The sequence below is a fragment of the Spermophilus citellus genome (assembly GCF_964194105.1).
Source record: "Spermophilus citellus genome assembly, chromosome: 8".
Classification (NCBI taxonomy): domain Eukaryota; kingdom Metazoa; phylum Chordata; class Mammalia; order Rodentia; family Sciuridae; genus Spermophilus; species Spermophilus citellus.
The window spans coordinates 136575517-136600950 of record NC_138189.1 but is presented as its reverse complement, the minus strand read 5'-3'; the positions used below and the strand labels follow the sequence as shown (position 1 = coordinate 136600950).

The following is a 25434-nucleotide window of genomic DNA, read 5'->3' as shown; positions in this document are numbered from 1 at the left end:
ATTTTTCATTATAATATGGCTTGGTGTGGATCTATTGTGATTTTGTACATTTGGCATCCTGTAAGCCTCTTGAATTTAGTTTTCCAATTCATTCTTCATGTTTGGAAAATTTTCTGATATTATATCATTGAATAGATTGCTCATTCCTTTGGTTTGGAACTCTATGCCTTCCTCTATCCCAATAACTCTTAAATTTGGTTTTTTACATATTTCTTGAATGTTCTGCTCATGATTTCTTACCATTTTCACTGTGTTCTTTTCAAGATTATATATTTGTCTTCATTGTCTAAGGTCCTGTCTTCAAAGTGGTATAATCTGTTTGTGATGTTTTCAATTGAACTTTTAATTTGGTTTATCATTTCCTTCATTTCAAGGATTTCTGGGTTTTTTTAAGAACCTTTATCTCACTATGAAGCAATCTTTTGCTTCCTGTATTTGCTTATGTATCTCTTTGTCAAAATGATATTTTGCTGCCTATAATTTCTCTCTTATATCACCTCTTAATTCACAGAACATTTTAATTATGTATATCTTGAACTCCTTCTCTGTAATTTCTTCTGCTGTGCTGGCCATGGATTCTAATAATGTGGTATCTTGATTTGTTTGGGGCACTTTCTTCCCTTGTCTTTTCATATTGCTTGGGTATCTTCCCTTCTAGCACTGTGGATCCAAGGCATTACTGTTTTTGCCCTATAGGCTTATAGTACCCCTGTAAGGTACTATAATACCTCTCCTTTGAGGTGAAGGACAATGTTTACAGATCCCAATATAAACAATATCCACCCTAAAAGCAAATGTTTTCTATTAAGACATTTACAGTTTGGTCACAATATACAGAAATGATGAATTCAATTATTATCTATAATATACTCAGTAGGTTTATAAAGGGTCTACAATTTCTGATGGTGAACAAAGAACTGAGGCTGAGGTATAGATTGATATGCTGAGGAGGTAGGAGGTGAAGCTAGAGAGTTATTATATCTTAGGAGGTGTAAAAGAGAAATCTAAAGAGGAAGATTAGTAGCAGGAGTAGAAGAGGAATTAATTTTGGGTAGACAAGTGGGAAGAGAGTAGAGTACTTAAAACAAACACATATTAAGAAAAATAAAAATGTTAAAATAATAGAATTGGTGGGAAAAAATAAATACAATACAACTGTAATATACTATTTAGACCTCCCAATCCTTAAAATCCTAATTCATGCATAGTTCTTGGTTTCACATATGTTGGGGACAGGGGTGGAGGGGCAGGAGAATAGAGAGGAGAGGGAAAAATATCTTGAAGGAGGATGTTTGGTTAGAGATCAGTATCTTTCCTGCTTCCCTTCTCATCCAATAGGTGGGGTTGTCTGTTAACTGATATCTCAGCCCTCAGGATGGTGAAAGTAACCAGGGTGTCACTGTGCCAGGGTAACGGCTGCTGCGGAGAGAGGGGAGTTAGAAACTGGGTACCTGTCCAGTCACAGTTCCAAACTGGGAGTTGTCCCTACTAAAGATGGTGATGAAGGTGACCCAAGATGTAGGTGCCTGCTTTCAGTGGTGAGGTCTTCAGTCAGGTAGGGGGAGCCAAGCAATGGCATTGGATGATGAATTCTGTGGCATGCAGTGTGTGGCTGTCACTGACATCAGAGCCTATGTGAAGTTCCCAGATGCAGACAGGCGACAGTGTCTAGGGAACTACCCGTGCTGCTGCAGAGGACCAAGACGGTAGCCCCCCATTGGTAGATGGGGGTCCAGACGGAAGTGGTGTCCTGCAGGGGAGCAGCATCAGTGATGTCTGCCCAGGTGGGTGGCTGAAAGTGCAGGTGCTGCCATCAATGGTCTTGCTCAGTACCCAGTGGTCCTGCGTGGGCAAGTAGTTGGGAGACCTACTCTGACACTGAGGCCTTGAGCCATGTAGGGCATAGTAATGTCCTGCGTGGAGCAGGAATATCACTTGCAGAGAAGCAGTCTTCTCACTACTTGAGTCTCAGGTCATGGAGCAACACAGAATACTGCTCCCTCTGGCCTGCCATCTTTAATCCTCCCAAATACTTTTTATCTATCATAATCTTTGTCTTCTGATTACATGCAGGAGCTGCACACAGATATTTGTCCACCAGTATATTTCAGCCAGAGACTGTTCAGAATCTTGCCCTGTCTTCTTTTGGATTGATCAACAAAGTACTTTTTTGTTGTTGTTGTTGTTACAATCTAAGGTCAGAGGAACCCTAGGTGGTTGCTGCTGACATCTAGTGGCATAATTTTTTAAAAGCCAAATGCATTTGAAAGGAAGAGGAATATATATCAACCTCCCTTCCTCCCTCCCTCCCCCCCCCCCTCTCTCTCTCTCTCTCTATATATATATATATATAATTTTTTTCATGGTTGTACCTGCAAAGCCTAGTAGACATCCTACATTACAAATTATTTGTTCCAGTCCAGACCACTTTTTCCTCAAGGAAGTGATTCCCCTTTATGCTAACACTGCAAATCTGAAGAAATGAAAATATAACTGCTAAAGCCAATTTTGTCAAGTTCATTAGTCTTTACTAGGAATCACCAGTTCCCTAGAAGCTCAAATTCCCAAACACTCTGCCCCGACCCCAATAAACCTAATTACACCTCAACATTTCAAATAACCATAACCCTATTTTTGTTTCTTCACCTAGGATTTGATACCTTTAAAATCCTTGCCTGGAGAGGCTCCACTGTAGAGCTAGGTGTAGGTCCTTTCAGACCCCATATCCACACACAGACATGCACATTCAAAAGAGCTATACAATTCCTCCACATGAGATGCAACTACTGCCAAAGACTTAAGAGCAGCTGCCAGGGACTGTCTTAATGGTTTCCAACCATCCATATGAACGGTGATATGCCTAAGAACCTGAAAGAGATTGGAATCTGTGTGAAAATAATAAGGAGAGCAGAGATAACTTCCACCAGTATGCAAGGGGGTTCTGGGTCCTGTGTGTGGCATGCACATATGTACTTGGGGTATGTTGAGAACAAGCAGCAGACTCTCCAGCACTGGATGGACTTCCAGTCCAGTGAGAGCCCTGTGAACACAGCAGGTAAATACTGAATTGATAAATGAATATGTAATTGAATGAGCTGGCAATTCTAACTTGTGTTTTGTTATTGATTCTGATGGAAAATATGAGTTAGCTGGTGCTCTTATAAGGCACTGATTTGTTCTTAGGCAAAAATGACTTTGCTGAAGAGCTAAGGTCAAAATTTTTCTCCAAGACATGTGCAAAGTGGCACAAAGCCAGCAGGTGATAGAATTAGGCCATCTCCCCTTGGTGAAAAGAATGTCCCTACAACAGCTTTAGAAGTTAGTGGATTTAAATTTAGATTTTATTCTCTTTGAAAATAAGCAGTAGAGTGAGTTCTCAAGGTAGTCCTACTTAACACAAAATATAGCTAAATCCTGACTCCCATAGTACAAAAGAAACCTTTAGCCTTTTAAATATTCCTTCAGTAGAAATCCTGGAGATTTAGGAATTCAAAGAGAGCACTCATTCAAAATGTGTCTACTTTACTCACAAGTGGGAGCAAAAGTGAATAGCAGAAAGATAATTTTTATAATCATATTAAAGAAAAAATAAACCATGTCTATGTATGCACCTTTATATAAAATTATATATGCACATGTATGTACTCACATAAGAACACAACCATATATGCCAATCAATGATATTGACAGGTATTACATCTAAGGTCTGTACTGAGTCAACGAAGACTAAGGGAGAGAGGCGGATGTGATGGGGACTCCAGAAGCCAATTCTTAAGGACACGCTCTAAGGTTATGTATAGGCTGTGGAGTAAGGCAGAAAAAAAAAAAAGAGGGTGTTTTTAGGACAAAGACAAAGAGTAACAGAAACAAATAACATAAGAAACCAGTGGGAAATTGATGAATGAACTTGAATATTAGCAGGAGCTACTCTAAATAATGCTATGGTTCATAGTCTTGGGAGCTTTTTTCATGTTTAAACACATCCAGCATCCCTCAGAAACTAATCCTCAAGGAGAGTCAGAAAGCCCAGGTACTTCTACACATGACACGAACCATAAAAATCACCAAAGCCAAATTCTTAGAACTACTATACTAACTCTTCTCATGGAAATTCTCCCTTAAGAACTGTGTTTCATCACTTCTCCATGAAAGTATTCAATGACTAGCTCTCTTATTTGCAGTAGGAGCGTGCTTTGCCTGATGCTACACTCTTTGTGTAAAGCTCTGTGCATGTCGGACATGGAATCTAATTCAGGCATTGGCAAACTACATCTCATGTTTCATCACAAGCCATAGAAACATTTGACTCATTTCAATTCACAGCTGTTCACTTATCAACCTGCAGCTTTTCATGTCGTTTCCATTGTTGTTTTTATAATAGGCAAATGATATATAATTTGTAGTAAGTTCCTAAAATGTTCAACATATTTATCCTTTTAAATCTCAACACAAAGTACATCTACAAAATTTTCTACATCAAATAATAAACCAAAATAAAACCAACCTGTAAAAAAAATGATTAAGTAACTTATTTCTTAGTGTTCTTGAACATAAGTAGAACTATACACCACTCTTATGATCCAGTTTATTTTCATTTCTCAAAATGCATTTTTCACTTTCTTGATATCAACCTATCATACTTCAAAATGTTGCTAAATCCTTACTATAAAATTTCAATTTTCTTATAGAAAAAGTTAAATACATGTAAGAATTAAATTCACCATCTCTGGAGAATAAAAACAATTACAGAAATGTAATTTTCTCAGTTGAAATTCAATATTTTCAGGAATAAAAACCTATAAAAATTGAACAGAATATGTCTCTTTCTCTCCCCCCTGCCCACACACATCATTGTCTCGCTAGGTACATAAGAAGGACATTTTAACCTAATTAAAGTTGCCTCTATCTTTGGATGACAAAATTAAGAACAGTTTGATTAATAGATACCATTAACTTCACTTAATAAGATATTACATGAAAAGTTATGTAAATACCCTTTTCATTGAATGTGGAATTTGCAGGTTCTACACACACGCACACACACACACACACACACACACACACACAGTGTCTGTGAGTCCCACAGACTTCTCTGGACTCCACCGCCAGAATTAATCTTACACAAAATGAGTGTGTTAGTCATCATCCTACACAAAATGAGTGTTTTCATGTACAGCTTAGGAAAAAAAAAAAAGCTGAACAGTAGCATTTATCTAAAAATAGCACCTTCACTATAAACTTAAACTTCTGCTATTAAAAAACTTAAATTTAAATGCAAGCATCTCATCTGAGATAACAGAGCATCCATTAGCACTGTCTTATTAACAGGAATTTTATAAGATGGAAACACCTCTCATTAAGTGAAGCTAATGGACAAACCTAGAGAGTTAATAACGTGAACCCACTTCTCCCACCCCAAGCTGCTCCTCCACAGCCTGCTCTTAGCCTGACACAAATGCACAGACATCCTAAATAAGAATCTCTTGGGGAGTTTTAGCTTGGAAAAGCACTTGAACTTTGGTACGACACAAATGCTTCTTTTATTCTCACAGTGGAAAGAAGCAAATTTGTTACTCTGGGTACACAGATGCTAGAAGTTCTATCATGTTAATGGAAATTCCCTCCCTCCTCATCCTAACTCCTCCTCTACTATGTGCATTTCAAAATAAGTTGATCCATACCTGAAATAAATCAAATTACTGCCTAATAACTGGAACTATTAGTATTCAACTATCTCTAAGAAAAGAAAAAGTTCAAACAAATGCACTGTGAGTCTGCCCTCCCCTACTTCCTTATTTTCATTCCAAAGAATATGGGTCCAAGATGCTCCTCAGTGGCTGCTCCTCATTCATGAGCTTCTCTTCTCCACCGACTCCTCCCCAGCAAGCACTTTACCACCAACTGTCTCCCTACACCTGGATCACATAGCTGAGCTCCAGCTTCTTCTCATATTACATATTAGTGTTCGTTATCTCATCCCTCTTTGGGGAATCACAGACCTATGCAATAGGCAACACTTAACTCATCTCATTAATTATATAAAATACTATAGTTTGAATTAACATTTTCATGCAAATGAAACTTGGAAAAAGTGACTACAATTTTTAGAAATCCCCTTAAAAGAAGAAAAGCTGTTTTCTCAAGGGGTTTACATCTCCTTTGAAGAATTCATTGAAAGCCAAAAATAAGTAGAAATGCTCCAATATGTAGTTCAATTTAACAGTTTATTTTTGTTCAACTGCAAATCAAAGTTCAGAAAAAAAATTCTGTCCTGATGTCAATGAAATTCAAAATTCAATCTTTGTTTCAATACTCATTTGGGGAAAATTCAACCATTAATTATAAACAAAATTCAGTCAATACCAATTAAAATGCAACCATATAATAGATTTCAATTAATAAATATGTTCCTATATGCATAGTGACATTGTAGCTGTAACAAACAGATAGTACTCAATAGATGCATCTAGTTCCCTTCACAATTCTAACCTGTCTGAAACTTTTCTATAAAAATCTCTTTTGAGCTAGAAGCTTTGTTGGTAAACATGCACATATTGCTTATCTGCATCTGTGCTCACACTTTGTTTACATGTATATGTCATTAGAATATTTGCATGAGTTTTCATATTCTTAGGACAACATATGTAAATAAATCAGATAGCAATTTGAAAATTTAGCAACTAAAGATGCAATCTGTTAAGCATAATCAGGCATGCTATTCAACAACTGCATGATATAACTCAATCTTCCAGAGAAAATACGTGGTTTGTACCAGAGTATCTTCATAAAACTTCAAATTTTCTAGGAATTTGCATCAATTTTTTGCATATTCAGAAAAATATGTAAAGCCATCAGACTAATGCTTAATAAAGGAAAAAACTCTCATTACTCTACCCCGACAAGAATCTTTCTCTTACTGCATATCATCTGTAAATATGATATGCCAATTGGGAGTTATTTCCAAATGAAGAGAATGCAATCTTCTCGTCAAGATCCTATTCATATATTAACATAAATGAAAAAGCAGTCTCAAAAAATTAACCATTATCCATAATGTTTTCATAAACTATTATATATTTAAAAAATTTATTGTTCACTCCATGAATATCGTGGTCATCATAAACCCTTCCCTCTACTTTTCAGTGCATGATTTACTTTTTTGATGAATCACCCAATGTTGAAAACCAGAGCAATCAAAGAAATAGACTGAAAAACATATCAATTCAAAATAAGCATTACTACCTTGGTCTGATTTTTCATAAAAGACAGGAGATCTCCTGCCAGGTAACACCATTTCTTTGAGTTCTGTGGGCAAAAAGAGAGGAGATTAATAAAAACAACCTTTCTTTTTACTTTTTAAAGGCTTCTTAAAGAAGATTCATTAGTAATAAAGGTCAGAGAAGAGAATCATTTAACAAAATATTCAGCTCCATTCAGTAGGTGCCTCAAGAACCACTTGCTTTAAATGCCAAATAACTTCCCCAAAGGTCCTCTCTCCCCTGTAGCTGAGAACATGGGTGACTGTGGCAGATACCCAGTCTGTTTTCTTTGCTTCTCTTTTCTTCTCACATGGGAATGAGATTTGCACTTGAGCAAGGAAAGGCATTAGCTTCCATCATTTCACAAGACAAGATGTAAGCCATGTTGGGACTGAACATTTACCCGGAATACAACAGACTGAAATGGAATTTGCAATTATCTAAACTTCTTTCCTCCCTCTCCTAGTGAGTATGGGCTTTAAAATATTCATGAAATTTTGGGTCTTTCCACAAAAGTGATGAGATATTGTGGGATGACTCTGTAAATAATTGCAGATTACCCTCCTTATGAGATGCAATTTCAAAGCTTTTCAGTGCTGCTACGAGGAGGAAAGTACTTTACAGAAGTCAGAAGTTATGAAAATATATCTTATCCCCTCCCGTAGCATATAACAATCTTGAGGAGTATCCCATAAAAGATTTTATTGCATCATTATCTGAGTGTTCAGATTGGAGAATAAGAAATTCAAGTCTGAGCAATAGTTTTCCAGAAAGGGCTGTTGCATAGATAAGGGATGAATCTAAAATTCTTACCCAAGAAACTTATTTGACGGAAGGAATGTTAACAGTTAACAACACTGATTGATTGGCCACAGCAGTTGTTATATGAATCATCTTATTACTGCAATCACAACAACATCGTAGCAGCTGTGTGATCTTGGGCAACTAAATGAAACTCACGGAAAACTTCATTGTTCCTATGTAATATGGGAATAATTCTTCCTTCTTCACAGGGCTGATACAAAAGTTAAGTGAGATAAACACATACAAAGGACATCCATCACACCAAGCTAAGCGTTAGCCAGTATTATTATCAACATCATTTTTGCTATTATTAGCACAGTTCTCCTTAAAAAAAAAAAAAAAGAATTTCACTGCCCCATTGACAATCAATGCCTAGTGAGCCACACAGTAGAGTGATTAAATCACATCACACAGGACATTGCCTGATTTTTTTCTATTTATTAATCTGACTCTGTGAATGCAGGTTGGTAAAAAAAGATTGAAGAGTATTTCAGAAGATTATTAGCAAGCTGTCAACTGCTGCACTGCAGTGGCTCCTCTTGATTTTGCTTAGGATTTTACTTGGAAGAAGCCCATCAAGACATTGTGATGGACTTCAAGAGTCACTTAAAGCATCATCGGGCCCTTGTCTACTCTGTGAATACTCAGTTCCATTCAGAAAAGAGCTTACGAGGTCTTTTCTGAATGGAACTGAGTATTCACAGAAACTGAGTATTCAAGAGAAACCACAATCAAAAGAGAGAGAGAGAGAGAGAGAGAGAGAGAGAGAGAGAGAGAGAGAGATTGAGATTCTCAAGGAGGGCAGTTTCACAGACAATTATTCCAAGTAATTGGTTAAAAAAAAAAAGCCATTATTAACATAAAATGTGCTGAATTAGCAGAAAGTCTTGAAACAGTGTTCTGCGCAAGATTACAGAGGGACAGGAATAATAAAAGAGAAACTTTGAAACACTAATCAGAAAGCTGGACTGCTACACATAGCTAACAGTCCTGTGAGGTCTAAGAAAGTTTTATAAAACAGAAGGATCTTGAAAGACTGAGTCTGCTGTGGTGCTATAGTTTGGATGTTGAATGTCCCCTAAAGGTCTATGGGCTAAAGGCTTGGTCCCCAGGGTGATGCTATTGCGAGGTGGTGGGCCGTTAGTAGGTAAGGCCTAAGTTCCTTTGGTTACTAAGGACCTACCCCCAAAGGAGACTGGGAGAACCTGGCCCTTCCTCTTCCTCTGTGCTTCCTGGATCGGGAGGAAAACAATTTGCTCCACCATATGCTCTAGGCATGATGGGCTCCCCTTGTCAGAGGCCCAGAGTCATGGGGCCATTTGATCTTAGACTTCAACCTCCAGAACCATGAGCCCAGGAAAATCTTCCCTCATCATGAGTTAATTATCTCACACATTTTGTTAGGATAACAGGAAGCTGACTAACACAGGCACGATTTTCCACAGAGATGGAATAACACATACAAAGAGCTAATAGTATTAAAAAATATGGATACGATCAATATGAGACCTCTTACTCCCCAATGTGTGTCTTCTCAACTTCTCCTAAATTGTCAGAGAATGTCAAAGAAGAGGAACATTGGTTACAGCATTGGAATGAAAATGGACAAAACATAGAGGTATTTCTAGTAGATATATTCCCAATAGGAATAGACTAAGAAATACTGTTTTAAACATTTATACTGTGTATTTTGAAAAAGGGCAACATATAGGATTAGAAAGGAAACTAGGAAGCAACTTTGATTCACACCAACAACAGTCCCTAATTCTGGGTTGGGCATCAAGTAGACCAAAGTCTGCGTAACATCTGTTGTGGATTAAATTATATCCCCCAAAAGCATATACTGAAGTCTTACCCTGGTACTTCTGAATGTAGCCTTATTTGGAAATGGAATTTTGCAGATACAATTAAGGTGTAAATTAAGGTGAAGTTATATTAGCATTGAGTGAACCCTTAGTCCAATATGACTGGTGTCCTTATAAGAAAAGATGAGAACACAGAGATGTATAGATATACACAAAGAAGAGAAAGTCAGGTGAAGCAAAGACACACATGAGGAGAACATCATGTGAGCAGGCAGGCAGAGACCAAAACGCTGCACCTACAACCAAGGAGCTACAAGCACAGCCAGCAAGCTAAAAGGAAAGCATGGACCAGATTCTCCCAAAAGCCTTCACAGAGACTACAACCCTCTCATACCTTGATTCTAGACATATAGTCTCTAGAAATGTGAGAAAGCAAATTTTTATTGTTCTAAGTCACTCAGTTTGTGGTACTTTGTTACAGCAGCCATAGGAAACTTATACCTCATTTCAGCCAACAACAATCAGGCCTCTACCTAGACTCTGATCATTGAGAAATAAAAGAAAACATTTACAGTTCTTTTGATTCACTGTTACAAATAAGAAAGTACCCCAAGAAATCAAACACATCCTCAAGTGTTTGAGTGGGCAAGGCAAACCTTTCCTTCTGCCAGAAGGACATGCTCTTGAACCTGGCTAGCAAGACACTCTGCCTGTTTGTATATCTAAGGCAGAGCTCCCTTTGGCCTGTTTGGACTCAAGGGTACCATCTATGCAATTGGCTAATTTTAGAATTAGGGTGGGCAAAAGGGAAGGGCTATAATTAAAATGACTACAATTGGATCGAATTAAGGCTGAATACTACATTTTGAAAATGCACCACCAGACTTTCTATTTCTACACTCACCAAGCACATTCTCAGGTCAGTCAGTGGACATCCGGCTGCACATGGACAATTAGCTAGAGTCTGCCAGAAGTAGAAGCCAATAGCCAGTGAAGAGGGATTTCCCCTCCACTACCACCCTCCCCCCCCCAAAATCCCCTCTTTCCCAGCTAGTTAATTTTGTATTCTGATGTCTCTGGAATATGGGAGCAGGGTAAAAAGGGGAGGGTGGGGAAAGAGAAGATCAATGGAGAAGAAAAGGGTTTACTGTCTGGTCACTGAGCCAAGAAGGCTCACTCTCTGGGGCTGGTGAGTTCAAAGCTGCTTCTCTCCCTGTGGGTGTCATTTCAGGTTCTTCAGTGATCCCCTTCTCTACTCACTGGGCCCCTTTCATCTGGAATGTTCTTGATGTGGGTCTCACTTTACCACGGCATCCCCAGCCCCAAGAGACACCCACAGCTTCTAGCTCCTGAGACCACTTCAGCTGCTGCTGAGTCTTAAGGGAAGGAGCAAAACAGCTTCATGACAGCTCTCAAGGCCTACATGTCTTCCAGAAAAACGGTCCCTGGAAGAACAGGCTCACTGCAGGTCAGCATCTCTACTGCTATACCATGAGGGCTTCTCCGTAGCTCATCTCTTGGACCCTTGGCACTTAGGTTCATCAGAAACCAGTGTACTATACTGCCTCACCACAGGCTCCACTAGCTCCCCAAACTTGATACCTCTTAACCTCTTCACTGAGTCTCCTTGAAGTACCTCTCTCTATCCCTCAGGGGGAAACACACCACCCTCTCTCCTTGTTAATATCACCAGGACACTCTGAGTTCATTTAAAATAAACCTTCCTGTGATGGTCTAATCTCCCAACTCTTTAGATTAGGAATATAAGAGTTATCTAACCAGTTCTCATCTTTGTTCTCGGGAACTTCTATAAGGTGATCTATCTTATAAATCATGTGAGTATCTGATAGCTATTGCTTTACAAGGTCCAAATTTAACAATTTTAGTTTTTTACAATTTGAGCTTTAAGAGACCTATAGGGGAAGCAGCTAAAAATAACATGTCTACTGGATATAACTGCCCCCCCTTAGTTTCCTGAACATTCCATGTTCTTTTCAATATTACCCTTCGTACTCAGTCAAGCATAGTACCTAGTAGCTGCTATGTTTTTCTATCTCGGTTTCATTCTCTTTGTTTATTCCTTCCAGTTGTGATTCAGTTCTGACTTTTTGGTGCCTTCCAAATTTACCAGCCTGTCAAGGTTTTAATGCCAACTTCTTCATGAAGTGATCCCCAGGCACTGTGGACTCTTGATTTTACCATTCTCTGACCTCATTTAGCAATTATGGTCTATGTCTATAATCTGCATTGCTCTTGTTGTCTCCTATCTACATTTTAGCTTCCTCTAGGGTGGTTTATCTTATGTCTCTCATCTCCTTCAGTGCTTAATTCAACAATCAGCAAATAGGAAGAAGGTCCTTAATAAGTACACCATCAATTACTATATATTAAATGTCTATCCATGTAGATAAAACAAAGCTGACTGATATGGCATAAATATCTTATCACATCCTATGATAAAAATTATATGGCAATTCTTTACCATTGCCATATGATTTTAAAGAACATTTGAATACATGTTCTCTAAATATAAGAAGGGGATAAGACATCATAAGACAGGGATGGTATTACTTGGAAATATATCCTAATGGAATATTGATGATTCTCTGTGTTAGACCACACATTTCCACTATAGATAGCATTTACTTCTAAGAGGATCGGAATTATTATTAAAGAGAGGAACTAAGAAAGAGCACTAGATTTTGACACATGGAAAGAACTCTGGATCGATAGCAAAACCAGTCTTCGATATCAGGCTTTTCTTAGAAAACAGTTTTTAAATTAAGGTTAAGCTTCCATGAAGATATTAGAAGTTAGAGAAGTGGATCATGGAGTTTTTCAGTGCTAACAGCAGACAGCATACAGAGTAAGATGCTCTATGGAAAACCACCTTGAACTCAAGTACTGTGCAACTGTTTGGACCTGGACTGCCCCCCAAAGGCCGGAGATTAAAGACTTCATTTTAAGCCTGTGGCACTACTGAGAGGTGGTAAAACCTTTAAGAGGCGTGGCCTAGTGGGAGGAAGTTAGGTCACTAGGAACATTGTAATCCCGGCCCCTTCCTGTCTTTGCTTCTCCACCACCATAATATGACAGACAATTCACCATGTGACCCCACCACAATGTACTATCTCACCACAGACTCAAAGAGGAAGAGGTCTAAGTGACCATGGACCAAAACTTCTGAAACTGTGTAAACCTTTCCTTTTTTAAATTTTATTTTTTTATTAGAGCTTTATGATTATACATAGTAGTTGGGTTCATCCTGACAGACTTATACCTGCATGGAAATGGATTTCAGTTCATGATTCTCCCTGTTCCTTCCTCCTTTTCCCTCCCGTCCTCCCCACTTTCTACTTGTAGATTACCTCAGGTATTTTGACACAGTGCTAACACAAGGTGTGTGGGAAAGAGGAAGAGCAACAGAAGAGGAAGAGAACAAATATAAAGTCCTCATTTCCATTCTAATTTGAATCCCCACAAGAAAGTGGCATGGAGATGACAGGAGTGTTTGGACTGGCAAACTAGTTGATAGGGCACAGACTGGAGAACAGTCAGGATTCCCAGAGAGAAGCAGCATTGAGGACTGACACAACATGGAGAAGTCCAGAGGATGAGAAGAGATGACCCAGATAGAATCCTAATATCCCCAGAAACTGTGTGAGGTGTCCATGGGAGGTGAAGTCCTAAAGAGCCCTGAGCAGGGGACATGGAAGTACCGAGTGGCTTGGTCCCACTTCCTTCCTTCCTCCTAAATGAGGCCCATTACCCCCCAAATCACTAGACCACAAAGGGAAAAGCAGAGAAACGGGGAAAAGTCTGAAAGTACAAGAGTGGCCCATGATGATAAAAAGTAATGAAAGCTCAACTAGCCCAGGATCACTATTTTACAGCTGAGGAAAGCAAAGGCCAGACTTATTTATTCAAGAGGATTATGCATCTGAAGGTAGAAAGAGAGAGTAATTCCATTTTTCTAGCATCTATGCAAGCATAATGTAGTATCCCAAATTCTCTAGATCTAGAGTTTAACTTTTATTTTACTCTAGATTTTATTCCTATCCAATTAATATTTAGAAATAAAAATAACAATTGTCAAATAAAAATAACAATGAAAATAATTTTATTTATTTTAACAAATAATGAAATGCACTTAAGTTTAAAATACTAATGATTGAAAAGAGTCCACAGAAAATTGTTTGGTGTAAGTAGTAAATTTAGCAAAATGACTGAATACAGGTTCATTGTACCAAAATCAATTATTCTATTGAGAATAATCAAATAAACATAGAAGTTATAAATAAATAAAAATAAAAGCTATAACACTTTAAATAGAATAAAATATTAAATACTTGGAATAATTCTAACAAGAGATGTTCATTTTCATGACCTATACACAAAAAACTTATAAAACATTGAGAAAATAATGCAGACCAATTAATGGTTAGGGATACAACATGCTTGTTAATTGTAAGGCTCAAAGTTATTAAGATGTTAATTCTCCCTAAGTTGGTCCATATTATTCAGTATAATCACAATAAAAATTCTAATAATCTGTTTTTTGGTTGTTTTCATTTTTACAAACATTAACAAGCTAACACTTATTCAGAAATGTAAAGGGTCAAGATGAGCCAGGTAATATTAAAGGAAAACAAACCTGAAGGTCTTAAATTATCAGACATCAAATATCATTATAGGGCTTTTATAATTAAAACACCGAGTAATTGGTGCAAAGACAGATGAATATATATTTGGAACCAGAGTCCAGAAACAATCCCACACAAATTATGACAGTAAATTATAGTGAGTTTTACAAGGTTGAGTGGGGAGAAAAGAACAATTTCTTTACTAAATGGCACTGAATGAAGCATATGTACCCACTTGGGAAAAAAGTGAATCTCGACTTCTACATAAACAAACATCAACTCAGAGGGTTGTATATCTAATGTGGAAGATAAAACAAGAAAGCTTGCAGAAGAAAATCTCTTTCCCTCTGGGGTAGACAATGATTTCTTAAATAGCATTTAAGTGGTAACCATAGAAGGGAAAACACGGTAAGTTTGACTGCATTTAAATTAAAAACTTCTCTTCATCACACAATGTCGAGTAGAGAAAGGCAAGCCTCAGAGTGCAAACACACGTACCAGACTTGCAATACACGCGTACATAAAATGGCATAGTAGTTGCATGTAACTTACAGACATTTTCCCATACACCCTAATACAAATATTATGTAAATATTTGTCACACAGTATTGTTTAGGAAATGACAAGAAAAATCTGTAAATGGTCAGTAAAGATGCTATTGTTTTCCCAAATATTTTCAATCTGCAGATGTAGAACCCAAAGATACAAAGAGTTGACTTTAATTTTACTGTGTTATTCCCTCAATCATATTTTTTACTTCCTCCTGCTTATTAAAATAAAAAAAATAATATCCTACATTCAGAGTTCACAAACTCCTGCAAATCAATCCGAACAAGTCAGACAACTTGATAGAAAAATGGACAAAAGATACAAATAAAATTTACCTCCAGGGAGATAATATAGGTTAAATGAAGTCATTTCAGTGGCATTCTAATCCAGAATCGCGGATGATGTCCTTATGAAAAGAGACAGACGAACAGACAAACACCACAGAGTCACAAGCACACAGAAAAGACTGTGGGAATACACAGATGATTCTGCCTGCAAGCTAAAGAGGGAGGCCTCAGGAAGAATCTTTTCCACACCTTTACCCTGAACTTCTTACTTCCAGAACTGTGAGAAAATAAATTTGTTGTTTAAGCCATATAGTCTGTGGTATTTTGTTATAGCAGCCCTAGCAAACTAATACAGACCATTCCTAACTTAAAATGGTTCAAATTACAATTGTTCAACTTTACAATGGCATTAAAGAGATTCACTGTTAGTAAAAGCCATATATTGATTTTGAATTTTTATCTTTTCCTGAGCTAATGATAAGCTATATGATACGGCAGTGAGCCAGATGATCACAAGGGGAAACAACAGAAACCCTGCGGTGTACTGTGTTGCTAGGTTAGGATGGTCCATAGGTTAGGTGTATTTTCAACTTGTGATATTTTCAACTTCAATCAGGATGTAACCCCATCATTAAGTTCACTAGCATCAGCATATATGGATATAAAATGAGGAGGAAAAACGTGTGAGGTATACAGTGCTTAGAAGAGACTTGGGGAGAGCCTCTGAGATACTGAAAATGTTTTTTCTTGATCTGCTATTGGATCTTCAAATGTATTCCCCATGCAAAAAAAAAAAAAAAATAGCAAGCTGTGCATTTAAGATTTGCTTGCTTTTCCACATGCATGTTATACTTAAAAAAGAAAAAATAGGTGACACTGAGAATCTTATCTGTTTCAGCACTTGAAAAAAAAATCCAGAAATTGGTCTTTTAAATGATGACTGATTTTAAAGACAATTGAGAATAATTGTAAGGGCAGATTCCAATCTATGAATGTTCTTAATTCCTGGCCACTGGGTGATCACCAGAGAAGAACAAGGATTCAGGGCAGCCCCAGACACGGAACATCAGTCCTTTCCCACAACAGAAACAACTTTACATACTTCAGACTTCTAAGATTCCTCCACAAATTGCTTACTTGTTGTTTTTATATATACAGCATGGCATAGAGTATATGGGTATTCAGGTTTAAAGCATGTTCATGGAATACTTAACAAAAAATTTTTGAGAAATTTTTAAAATTTGTGAGTCTTCAGTCAGAAAACACTTTTAATCCAATTGTATTATATTTTCTGAAATTTAATTCCTTTTGCACTTACTAACCATGCTACCAATTGGATTTCTGTCTCATTTTTCTTGTTTATTAGTTTACAAAAAAATTATTCTAGGAGAAACAAAACAAAACAAAAATAAAGGTTTAGAAAATATCTGCATTTATATTTTGGGAAAAAATAAAAATACAAAAATTAAGTCCAATAATTACCCTTTTGTCACTTTCTATAAGCAATAAAATAGAGAAATCTTTTTTCTTCTCTTTGTAACTATGCCTAGATCAAGTATCAATAATGAGAGAACACAAAGGTAATAATCAAGGCCCATCATTTTGATGTATGCTTAATCCTTGCCAGAGGAAAATCAGCAATAAAATAAAAACAAAAATCCAAATCCTATGTGTAAGGGATATTAAGAAGCTGAAAGATAGGAATAATTAAAATCTAGCTTTATGTTCTATTTTTTAATAATCAGAACTTTACTGAGCTGATTTCAACATTTTTCTCAGATACTGACAGACATCCCACAGGAGATTGGTTCCAGATCCCCTGTAAATACCCAAATCCTCAGATTCTCAAGTCCCTTACATAAAATGGCATAGTAGTTGCATGTAACTTACAGACATTTTCCCATACACCCTAATACAAATATTATGTAAATATTTGTCACACAGTATTGTTTAGGAAATGACAAGAAAAATCTGTAAATGGTCAGTAAAGATGCTATTGTTTTCCCAAATATTTTCAATCTGCAGATGTAGAACCCAAAGATACAAAGAGTTGACTTTAATTTTACTGTGTTATTCCCTCAATCATATTTTTTACTTCCTCCTGCTTATTAAAATAAAAAAAATAATTTTTTTATTCAATTAGCAGCAGGACTCAAAGGAGTTTCTGTTTTTAAGGATTTTCTTAAATCTTTTAGTCTGAATTAATTTAAAATAATTTATTATTATTATAATAATAAAAACAAACATTTAGTACTGTCAAATACACACCAGGCATTGTTCTGAGTTTCTATCTTTCTAATTTAATACTCATAGGAAGCTTCATAGCTGGGCAAACTATCATCTCTATTTTATAGACAGAGAAGCTGAAGCACAGTATGGTTGCCACACATTGCCTAAGCCACAGAGTAAGCAAAGATGGGATTTGACTGCAGGTGGCTGCAACAATCCCTCCCTTTAACTCTTTGCCTTGGCTAATAGACCTTGTTATTTCCATGTGAGTTACTGTTATTCTGAAATATGTTCTGTCCTTACATCACATCATTAAAATATATTACTTATTACTATGAAGTCTCCCATTTTACATTAAATGTATGTACTCAAAAATTATTTTCTATGCATGCATTTGCTATCTTCTCTATTTTCCATGCATGCTTAAAATTGTAAACATTTTGAATTTAGAGTAGGTACTATCCCCTGAGAGTTTAAAGCAATTTACATACCTCTTTCTATTTACACTGAAACACAGAGACACAGCCAACACTACTCATTGAATTACTGTTTATGTATTTCATTACATATTTTCTGATCTTATATCTCATGCCATTACCAAAGTCAAAATCTCGGAGTTCACACCCATTATAATCAAAGGGTGGTCCATAAACCAGTACCAGCACCTTCCTTTGGGGCTCATTAGTAATCCAGAATTCTAGGCTCTAGTCCAGACCAACGGAGTCAAATTCTTCATTTTCCAAGAACTACAGATGATCTGAAGGCAAATTAAAGCTTAAGAAGTCTGCATTACAAGATACATTCTTCTAAACTATAGGCTTTTAAAATCCTTCCTCCAACTAATTTATTTCCCTAGGTTCTGTGAAAGATTCTCTTATCAATTTTACCACTAAGTGTTCCTAGCCTATTAAAATTATTATTGAGTCTCTCTCCATCCCTATCAGCTTTTCCGCCAGCAGGGTTACTGCGTTTTACTGAATTAATTATTGAGGACTCAGAAAAGTTTCTCTTCTTATAAACATGTTAGGTTTTGAGGGCTGTCAGAAAAAGCTAGCTGTTTGCAAGGTATTGTATTTTGCACATGTGATCACAAATGTCATCCACTGGAAACAGGCAGAGTTGACAGGTTTTAGCTCTGGTGTATAAATGCGTGGCCTTATAAATGTCTATGTGAGTTCCCAAGTTAAAAGATCAATAGTAAAAAAGCTACTGTTTTCTCAAAATCCTGTGCAATTTTATGCTATGCTATAACACAGTGTTGATCTCAATTCCTTTGTAAATTCTTCTCAGGTTTCCTTAGTTTTTAGGAATTCACTTAGAAGTCAATCTAGGGGTTTCTTGCTTTTTTCAGTTGACCTGAAGAAATTCCAGAAAGAGAACTTAGTGATACATGATTCTTGCTTCTAACTAGAACAACCATTACCAACAATCACCCAAACCAAACAGGCAACTAGGTAAATCTTCAAACAGAGGAAAATATCTAAATTGAAAACCATTAAGACAAACTTCAAACATAAGAGATTCATGTAAAGAAAATCAATCCTATTTCAATTTTTAAAATAAGTCTTTTTTACTATTTGAATTAAGTACCAATATCCAAAGATTGAAAAAATACCATAAAATTTTTATCACCTTATCTCTTTGTATTGGCTATTGAATAATTTTCCAACACAAGAGCTAGGTACGATAAGAATATTAACTTACTTGAATGATTCCAACATGGCGGCGGGCACGGAGAGATCAAGTCTCTGACCTATTCAGCTGTGCGGACATAGGGAGTCGTAAACAATCTAAATTCTGTTTGTTCAGGATCACTAGGCAATGCTGAACTGACGTGGATCTGGGGCGAACAGTCTGGGTCTCTCAGAACACACACTGAGCCCGGATCGGCTGAATTCAAGCTCCCATTCGCCTGTTTCCCATAGACAAACAGCTGTGACTCAGCACTAATCCATCCGGCTGAAACAACTGGTCGGCCCTTCTGTTCCTACGGAGGTAAATGCCAACTGAGCCTTCATAGGTAGTGGCCACAGGTTTGAAACGGGGCTTGGGAGAGACAGTAAGGACCCACCCGTTGCATTGGTCACCCAGCAAAAGGAAACGAACTGTCGCCATTTGCAAGAGAGACCACCATGACAGAGAACTGACGTCACCAGACTGCGGCAGAGGAGATAACTTCATTGAAACCTGCGGCTACAGGTGTGTAATTCCCTAGCCTTCCCTCTCCACACATCGGGGAAACCTTAAGGGCCCCTCCCAGCTCTCCCGTGAGCGCGATAGCCAGACTGGGGGAATCAGACGTGGTCAGACGTGGCATGGGACCGTGGCGCGGAACTCCCGGCTACCGCTCCCACCAGTGCCGACAACTGAGGTATCTTGCATCAGCTACCGGGGGCGTGGCTACCGGGGGCGTGGCTACCGGAGGGCAAGTAAAATTCGCTGAGGATTCTCAGCCCCAAGCTCTACAAACTTAGGGTCTGAGGGAATGGCAAACTGGGAGACTATGCCCAGTCGTTCATGAAAACAGGGCTCCCGGGAGCAGCAGACCTGGTGTGTAGCCAATATTGTGGTGAGCGGCACCCGTGAGAGGGGCCTGGATAGAGGAAAAGTGGGGAAATGACTAGACACAAGAGGAGGCCCTAGGCACTCAGGATTGGAGACTCGCCCAGTCTGGGAGGAGGAGCTACTGCACAGTGATTGGTTCCCGCGTATTGACAGGCGAAACTTGGCCTGGTGGGCACAGCGCCACCTACTGGAAGAGAAGTTAATCAAACTCTAAGACTGCATTTATTAGTTTTTTCCTTTTCTCTTTTTTGATTTGGGTTTTTTCTTTCATTTTCATTTTTCTTTCTTCTTGTTTTTTAAATTTTTATTACAATTTTTTTTAATTTTTTTCTTCTAATTTTAATTTTTTTATTATTATTATTATTATTAAATTTTTTCTTTTTTTATTTCCTATTTTTTTCTTCTTTTGTCTTTTCATTTCTTTTCAATTTTCTTATTCCCCCTTCCTTGAATTCTACCTGCTTACTCTCATTCTCTTTAGTGACTTCTTCCCGTCCCTTCTAATACCTTTCCTTCCAAGCATCAAACAAATTTATAGGAGTAAACAGTAACTCAGCAGTCAAACAGAACAAGAAGTAACATGAGCAACTTGAAAAAGCAAGGAAGAAAAGGAATACAAACAATGCAGGACAGCCTAAATATTCAGGAGGACCTAGAGTCATCAGAAAAATGGTCATATAAAGAACTCAAGGAACACCTTAGACAGATGGAATGGAACCTTAAAGAGGATATGAGACAGCAAAATCAAGCAGCAAAAGAACACATTGAGAATGAATTACATAAACAGCTAAAAGAAGAAGTTAAGCATCTTTATCAGGAGATAGAGATTATAAAAAATAATCAAACAATAATTCTAGAAATGAAGGAAACGATAAACCAAATTAAAAACTCAATTGAGAGTATCACTAACAGAGTGGAGCAAGTAGAAGCCAGAACGTCAGATAATGAAGACAAAATATATCATCTTGAAAAGAGTCTAGCCAACTCAGAAAGGCTGGTAAAAAATCACGAGAAAAACATCCAAGAGTTGTGGGATAACATTAAAAAAAAACCAAACTTACGAGTCATCGGGATAGAAGAAGGTACAGAGATTCAAACCAAGGGAATGAGTAACCTGCTGAATGAAATAATTACAGAAAACTTTCCAGAAATAAAAAAGGAAACAGATATACAAATTGAAGATGCATACAGGACACCGAGCACACAAAATCACAGTAGACCAACGCCAAGACACATTGTTATGAAGATAACCAATATACAGAACAAAGAGAAAATATTAAAAGCTACAAGAGAAAGGAGACAAATTACATCCAGGGGTAAACCAATAAGGTTAACACCAGATTTTTCATCACAGACACTGAAAGCAAGAAGGTCATGGAACAATGTATTTCAAACACTGAAAGACAATGGATGCCAACCAAGAATTCTGTATCCAGCAAAACTAAGCTTCAGGTATGACAACGACATAAAAATCTTTCATGATAAACAAAAGTTAAAAGAATTTGCAGCCAGAAAACCAGGATTGCAAAGCATTTTGAGCAAAACACTACACGAGGAAGAAATGAAAACCAATAACCAAAACCATCAGTAGGAAGTGCCTCAGTAAAGACAGAGGGCGAGGGGAAAGATAATCATGGAGAAACAAACTAATTTTTTTAAAAAAAGGATAAATAATAAAACATGCATGGAATTACAAACCATATATCAATAGTAACTCTGAATGTTAATGGCTTAAACTCTCCAATAAAGCGACATAGGCTGGTATCATGGATTAAAAAAACAAATCCAACAATATGCTGCCTCCAAGAGACACATCTGATTGGAAAAGACATACACAGGCTGAAGGTGAAAGGATGGGAAAAAATATACCACGCACACGGTCCTCGTAAGCAAGCAGGGGTGGCCATTCTCATATAGAATAAAATCGACTTCAAGACTAAGTTAATCAAAAGGGATAAGAAAGGACATTATATACTGTTAAAAGGAACCATTCACCAACAAGACATAACAATTATCAATATTTATGCACCAAATAATGGTGCTGCGACATTCATAAAACAAATTCTCCTCAAGTTCAAGAATCAAATAGACCACAACACAATAATTATGGGTGACTTCAACACACATCTCTCACCATTGGACAGATCCTCCAAACAAAAGTTGAATAAAGAAACTATAGAACTCAATACCACAATCAATAACCTAGACTTAACTGACATATATAGAATATATCAACCATCATCAAATGGATATACTTTTTTCTCAGCAGCACATTGATCCTTCTCAAAAATAGACCATATATTATGCCATAGGGAAACCCTCAGTAAATATAAAGGGGTGGAGATAATACCATGCATTTTATCTGATCATAATGGAATGAAACTGGAAATCAATGATAAAAGAAGGAAGGAAAAATCCTACATCACATGGAAAATGAACAATATGTTACTGAATGATCAATGGGTTACAGAAGACATAAAGGAGGAAATAAAAAAAAATTCTTAGAGATAAATGAAAATACAGACACAACATATCGGAATCTATGGGAAACAATGAAAGCAGTTTTAAGAGGGAAATCCATCGCCTGGTGGTCATTCCTCAAAAAAAGAAAAAACCAACAAATAAATGAGCTCACACTTCATCTCAAAGCCCTAGAAAAGGAAGAGCAAAACAACAGCAAATGTAGCAGAAGGCAAGAAATAATTAAAATCAGAGCGGAAATCAATGAAATTGAAACAAAAGAAACTATTGAAAAAATTAACAAAACTAAAAGTTGGTTCTTCGAAAAAATAAATAAGATCGACAGACCTTTAGCCATGCTAACGAAGAGAAGAAGAGAGAGAACTCAAATTACTAACAAACGGGATGAAAAAGGCAATATCACAACAGATGCTACAGAAATACAGAAGACAATTAGAAATTATTTTGAAAACCTATATTTCAATAAAATAGAAGATAGTGAAGACATCGATAAATTTCTTAAGTCATATGATTTGCCCAGACTGAGTCAGGAGGATACACACAATTTGAACAGACCAATATCAATGGATGAAATTGAAGAAGCCAACAAAAGACTACCAACCAAGAAAAGCCCAGGACCGGATGGGTATACAGCGGAGTTTTACAAAACCTTTAAAGAAGAATTAATACCAATACTTTTCAAGTTATTTCAGGAAATAGAAAAGAGGGAGCTCTTCCAAATTCATTCTATGAGGCCAACATCACCCTGATCCCGAAACCAGACAAAGACACCTCAAAGAAAGAAAACTACAGACCAATATCTCTAATGAACCTAGATGCAAATATCCTCAATAAAATTCTGGCAAATCGAATACAAAAACACATCAAAAAAATTGTGCACCATGATCAAGTAGGATTCATCCCTGGGATGCAAGGATGGTTCAATATACGGAAATCAATAAATGTTATTCACCACATCAATAGACTTAAAGATAAGAACCATATGATCATCTCGATAGACGCAGAGAAAGCATTCGACAAAGTACAGCATCCCTTTATGTTCAAAGCATTAGAAAAACTAGGGATAACAGGAACTTACCTTGACATTGTAAAAGCTATCTATGCTAAGCCTCAGGCTAGCATCATTCTGAATAGACAAAAGTTGAAGGCATTCCCTCTAAAATCTGGAACAAGACAGGGATGCCCTCTATCACCACTTCTATTTAATTTAGTCCTTGAAATACTAGCCAGAGCAATTAGACAAAAGAAATTAAAGGCATAAAAATAGGAAAAGAAGAACTTAAATTATCACTATTTGCGGACGACATGATTCTATACCTAGAAGACCCAAAAGGATCTACAAAGAAACTACTAGAACTAATAAATGAATCCAGCAAAGTGGCAGGATATAAAATCAACACACATAAATCAAAGGCATTTCTGTATATCAGCAACAAAACTTCTGAAACGGAAATGAGGAAAAACACTCCATTCACAATACCCTCAAAAAAAAAATAAAATACTTGGGAATCAACCTAACAAAAGAGGTGAAAGATTTATACAATGAAAACTACAGAACCCTAAAGAGAGAAGTAGAAGAAGATCTTAGAAGATGGAAAAATATACCCTGTTCATGGATAGGCAGAATTAACATTATCAAAATGGCGATATTACCAAAAGTTCTCTATAGGTTTAATGCAATGCCAATCAAAATCCCAATGGCATTTCTTGCAGAAATAGATAAAGCAATCATGAAATTCATATGGAAAAATAAAATACCCAGAATAGCAAAAGCAATTCTAAACATGAAGTGTGAATCAGGTGGTATAGTGATACCAGATTTCAAACTATATTACAGAGCAATAGTGACAAAAACAGCATGGTACTGGTACCAAAACAGGCGGGTGGACCAATGGTATAGAATAGAGGACACAGAGAATAATCCACAAAGTTACAACTATCTTATATTTGATAAAGGGGCTAAAAGCATGCAATGGAGGAAGGATAGCATCTTCAACAAATGGTGCTGGGAAAACTGGAAATCCATATGCAACAAAATGAAACTGAATCCCTTTCTCTCGCCATGTACAAAAGTTAACTCAAAATGGATCAAGTAGCTTGATATCAAATCAGAGACTCTGCGTCTGATAGAAGAAAGAGTTGGCTCCGATCTACATATTGTGGGGTCGGGCTCCAAATTCCTTAATAGGACACCCATAGCACAAGAGTTAATAACAAGAATCAACAAATGGGACTTACTTAAACTAAAAAGTTTTTTCTCAGCAAGAGAAACAATAAGAGAGGTAAATAGGGAGCCTACATCCTGGGAACAAATTTTTACTCCTCACACTTCAGATAGAGCCCTAATATCCAGAGTATACAAAGAACTCAAAAAATTAGACAATAAGATAACAAATAACCCAATCAACAAATGGGCCAAGGACCTGAACAGACACTTCTCAGAGGAGGACATACAATCAATCAACAAGTACATGAAAAAATGCTCACCATCTCTAGCAGTCAGAGAAATGCAAATCAAAACCACCCTAAGATACCATCTAACTCCAGTAAGATTGGCAGCCACTATGAAGTCAAACAACAACAAGTGCTGGCGAGGATGTGGAGAAAAGGGTACACTTGTACATTGCTGGTGGGACTGCAAATTGGTGCGGCCAATTTGGAAAGCAGTTTGGAGATTCCTGGGAAAGCTGGGAATGGAACCACCATTTGACCCTGCTATTGCCCTTCTCGGACTATTCCCTGAAGACCTTAAAAGAGCATGCTACAGGGATACTGCCACATCGATGTTCATAGCAGCACAATTCACAATAGC

At 37.1% G+C, this 25434-nt stretch overlaps 1 protein-coding gene across 5 annotated transcripts in view; it reads right to left on the bottom strand.

The window, feature by feature from the left end:
* INPP4B (inositol polyphosphate-4-phosphatase type II B) overlaps window positions 1-25434 on the bottom strand; it is a 777385-nt gene that overhangs the window by 603506 nt on the left and 148445 nt on the right. For all 5 annotated transcript variants that reach the window (XM_081304010.1, XM_081304015.1, XM_081304012.1 and 2 more), the window contains exon 3: window positions 7243-7305. The gene's annotated coding sequence lies outside the window, so the exon portion shown is untranslated. The remainder of the gene's footprint in view (window positions 1-7242; window positions 7306-25434) is intronic.